This window comes from Phragmites australis, chromosome 16 (genome assembly GCF_958298935.1).
Source record: "Phragmites australis chromosome 16, lpPhrAust1.1, whole genome shotgun sequence".
Lineage (NCBI taxonomy): Eukaryota > Viridiplantae > Streptophyta > Magnoliopsida > Poales > Poaceae > Phragmites > Phragmites australis.
In genome coordinates, this window is record NC_084936.1 from 21,436,765 (window position 1) to 21,442,021 (window position 5,257).

General features: G+C 44.2%; 1 pseudogene; it reads left to right on the forward strand.

The window, feature by feature from the left end:
- The first annotated feature begins 2,837 nt into the window (after nt 1-2,837).
- Nucleotides 2,838-5,257, forward strand: LOC133894904 (uncharacterized; annotated as a pseudogene).

Here is a 5,257-nt window from a genome sequence, read left to right on the forward strand (position 1 = left end):
TTATAGCCTCAAACTCGCGCACTAGTCATTAACCCAACGACTCTGACAAATTGCTAATACCAGATGATCTGGTGAAAATAATAGTACTAACACCGGATCAAAGTTATTAATACTGGATGATCCGGTGAGAACAGTAGTACTAACACCGGATCATCCGGTGAGTACACTCTCACAAACTAGCCATTGGAACCCCACTCAAGCATCTGTGAACACCGGACACACCGGTGTATACTTCCTCTCCATCAACGGACTATCTGGTGAGTTATCCTTAGCCATCCGAGCATTTCCTTCTTCTCTGTGTAAAATGCTCCGATGTCTACATCTGGTGCACATCACTTCATCACTGGAATATCCGGTGAGTTATCTTCAGCCAACCGAGCTAATGCATCATGCTCTTATAATAATGCTCTAGTGCATTCATCCTTCTGATCACCGGACTATCCGGTGAGGCATATTCTTCAGCACAGCACTTTCTCTGGAAGAATTGCTCCGATGAGCACTCTGCTCAAACATCGCACCTTCTGGTGAGGTCTTCAGGCCTCTCTTCCATTTGACAAATATACTCCGATGAGTTCAATACACAGAGCACCAGACCATCCGGTGAGGTAAATCTTCCTAGAACTTTTCCAATTCAGTCCAACTTTGTCCCATATGCGGTGGCTTCTTCATGTATTGCATCCATAAGATCTACTAACATATATTCTTGACAAATATGTTAGTCTTATTGACTATGTTGTCATTAATCATCAAAATCACAATCATGACCTAATGGGACTATTTTCGCTAAAGCAACTACATAACTAACCAATCTAATCATATTTAATGGCATCCACTAATGCATTTTTCTTCCCCAGGCATCCTTTTGGTGGATGAAGTCGTAGGCCAATGTAGAGACGGAGTGATCAGTCTCGTAGCATTTAATGCTATGGGACAGCCTGGCAGGCGAGCGTGATGGGTAGGCAGGCAGGCATGACGGCGTTTGACTGATGAGATAGGGTGTGCAGGATGACCAGGGCTGGTCGGGTATGCCCACTCCCTGTAATGATGACTTTGGAGTAGCTTTATTCGTCAGGTCTAGGGCAGCCACCATTTTTGGCACGACCTACTTGTATGTACATCATGCTACTGCTATATAAAGGGGAGGACCGGGCTTATAAGGGACACTCTGGATAAATTCATCCAACTAATAAGAAAATACACAGAATATAGTGTTGTTATCCCACGTGAGGTCTGAACCTAGATAATCCTAGTGTTCTTAAGTTCCTTTGACACACACACGAACAGTCACTGAAAATGTTGATCACGCACCTATCATCTAGCATATCCTGGATGCATTGTCAGAGATGCACCCAAGTTAGTAGTGTGCACATGCAAGTCTGACATCTATTTGGCTAAGTATGCCTTGTCTCTCTCACAACAGAAGTTCTCTGCAAGATTAAGTTATGGTTTGTGTTACCAAGGCAGCAAGGGATTGTTTTCCTTTTGTTTTGCTTAGTGACAATTGACTGGTCACACTTGCTATGGTAATATATAGTGTGAGCATGGATCATTTCCACTCAAAATTAGCTAACTCTCTCATTATTCTCTCATGTATCATCTGTAACTATATTGATTCACGATTTCATATTTTGTTCATTCTGTTGTTAGACTCATGATAATCATTTTCTATTTTTCTCTTATTTGTGTTCAACCAGAACTAATGTCTTCATTGATACTTGCTTTTGCAACAGATATAACCTAGAGCTGAAAAGGCATGAAAGTTTGCTACCCTAGTAGAGAAGAAAGCTGACAAAGATCCAAGATGTAGTGGTGTTCATTTCAAAGCCAACAGAGATGAATGTAACGCTTGTTTGCTATTAGCGAATTGGTTTGCATCTTTAAGTAAAATGTGCTGGTAAATTTGAAGATAAGTTCCTTAGTATATATTTAGCATTGTGTTATCAGATTTATATCATGCAGAGCTTGTACTTTGCCTGCTTGAAATGCTTGAATCATATACATTGCATTTAAGATTAATAAAATGCATTACTTGAACTCATATATAAATATTTCATATATTGACATATTATCCAAGTATGTGCATACACTGCTTTTGTACGATGCTTTAGTTTAGTGCTACCCGTTTCTTGTATGTCATGGTGGATATTCTTGAGATTTTTTTGACAAAAAAAATGCTTAGACTATTTTCTGGTTTCCCTATTTTTCTTTGATTTTTTTGTTTTCTTCGGTTCTTTGATTTGTGTTGAATTTCTATACGTTGTTTCATGTTTTTTCTGGGTGTTTTTTTAAGTTTTCTTTATTATTTGGAATGTATACACAGAGATCCATACATAGCTGTCTCAAGTAACAAATCCATATCAATCCAAGTCATCTCAAATGATTAAAACTAAACAAGAGATTAAACTCCCAATATAGGAGAGGATTGGGTGGTAGGACGGCATCAACCTAATCCCCCTTGATAGATTCTCCTAGAAAGCTATCCCCACCTGCCAAACGAAGCCTCAGTGAGCAATTTTCTGTCAAAACATGTTGTGTTGCGGGCCTTCCAAATTGGCCATACTATGGCCGTACACCCGGCAACCACCAGCGTTCTTGGGGATTTTGGGAAGCTCTGCAACCCGCTATCAAACAGCTGATGCACTGAGGTTGCAGTATTTGCCAAACCGAGTGCACGCACGGTGCACAACCAACAATACAAATTCTCCATGGGACCCATTGCTTTTTTTAACCGCCTGTTTTTTTTTTACCGATGATTGTGAGCTATTGGACAGGTACCAATGGCTCGTAGTCTTTCTTTAATCTTCGGATCCTACCCGTCTTTAGTCATCTCCAATGATATTCTCACCGTTGGATTCATACCCGCGACTCCGATATGCTAACATCTTCATTTTCGTGCTCCCCGCCCTACCTTGATCCACCGGCTGTCCTCCGCCGCCACCCGCCGACAGCGCTCCCGTCGCCTCAACCCCGCACCCGCCCCCTCCATCAAACCAGTCTGTCTCCCCATTGCTGGTAACCGAATTCCGAACCTCTCCGCCCCTAACCTGTCACCTGAAAAAATCAGTAGGATAATTTTTGCCAAACTTTGGCACAATCAGATCAAATATCAGAGTCCAAATCAAGCCTTACCAAAATTTTGAGAGCGAATCAAATTACTTTTGATGCTATGCTTATCATGGCAACCAACTTGCAGAAATCCACATCTTTTAAATATTTTTTCCGAGTGATTTTCCTAGTTGCCTACGAAGTTCACCGAAATCATCCGATTTTGATGTTGTCCTTCGTTTGACCTAAATTATTCCGCTCCATCGACGACGAGCACGCGATGGAGCCGCCGGAGCTGATCGACGACGCCACCGCCGAGATCCTCCTCCGCCTCCCGCCGGACGATCCCACGTGCCTCGTGCGCGCCTCCCTCGTCTGCAAACCCTGGCGCCAACTCCTCTCCGACCCCGCCTTCCTCCGCTGCTACCGTGAGTTCCACGGAACGCCGCCCCTCCTCGGCTTCCTCCACAATTTCTACGATGACGGCCCCAACGCTCGATTCGTCCCCACCGCCAACGCCTCCCCCTTCTCCACGCCGGCGTTCGACGGCGAGAATCGGTGGGCCGTCGACTGTCGCCACGGACGCGTGCTGCTCTACTCCTTTGATCCCACGGGCCTCATCGTCTGGGACCCCATCACCGGCGACCAGCAGCACGTGCCCGTGCCAGAGTATCCGGATTTCTACCACACTGCAGCGGTGCTCTGCGGCACGGACGGCTGCGACCACCTCGACTGTCATGGCGGCCCTTTCCTCGTGGTCTTCGTGAGCACTCAAGAGGATGAGGATGCGGGTGTCAAGTGGGCGAGCGTTTACTCATCGAAGACAGGTACATGGAGTGCGTCGATCTCCATTCAACTCGATTTCTACGTTGAGCAGAGGCCGAGTCTCCTTACCAATGATGCACTCTGCAAGCCTTGACCAAGGCAAAAGCATTCTCAAGTACGGCTTGGCGGGGCAGGGCCTATCCGTGATCGACACGCCGGACGTGTACGAGCAGAAGGAGGGGATTGTCGTGACCATGGAGGATGGGGGGCTGGGATTCGCCGGCGTGAAGGGTGACATCCTGTACCTGTGGTCGTGGCAGGCTGGTCATGATGGCATTGCAGGATGGGTGCAAGGAAAGGTCATAAAGATTAAGACGCTGCTCCCCATTCTTGACCCGTCATCCTCACTTGATTTGATTGGCTTCGCGGAGGGCACAGGTGCCATTTTCATAAGCACAGATGTTGGCATCTTCACATTCATGCTGACGACAGAGAAGGTGAGGAAGGTAGGCGAGAGAGGGTTCTACCACGCCATCGTACCCTACATGAGCTTCTACACTCCAGGTAGTGGCCTTGTGCTTTTCTTTAACCTATGCGCCTTACATATGTTTGTGTTGTTGTGGTCTGCGAAAGTTTAGTCAGACAGACAAGTAATATTTCAGTTAGCAGCATATAAATATGTGGTGTGTATGTTCTCAGTAGTCAGCAGCAATGAACTTCTGAAATTATAAGCTTGCGATCTCCCACATTACCCTCACCTGTCTTTTAACCCTAGAGTTTCCAATACAACTTTCTATATGTCTGTGCCTTGATTTATGGATTTTCAGTTAGACTAAAAGAGTCAGCGAAATCGGATAGCGATGTATGAAATTGTAAATTTGTAAATTTTTTGTGATACCTATTCTCAGAAAATGAATATATGAAATTGAAAGGTTCCAATCTCATATGCACTGAGATAGCCTAATTTGGGTTTGGTTTAAGTTGTTAAGAATCATTCTTGAAATTGGCTAGATATCTATTGGAACATAATGATCTCTTGTTCTTTTACCTACTTTACGGCCAATCCGATTCACGTTTCAAACCCAATGTATTAATCATTCAAACCTACATATCTCAGATGTATGTAAATTCTGAGCTATAGCATGGTTGTAAGCTTTTTGCATTGTATCTTTTCAGATCTTGCAGATTGCCACCACCATGAAGATGCAGTGATCCTTCCATTAACATGACCTCGGTACTGTTGGGTTCTCAAGAAGCTGATGATTAAAGTGTTTTGTTCTCAGTTGGACAGTTTAAGAAAAAATAGGTTATCATGGTCGATTAAAATTGGTTTGTTTTTTTAGCTGGGCAGTTTATGTAAGAAAATGGTTGGTCTCAGACTCTCAGTTGTGCAGTGTAAGAAAAGAGCTAGATATCGTGGTCAATTAGTATGTCTCTTTTCGCTAAA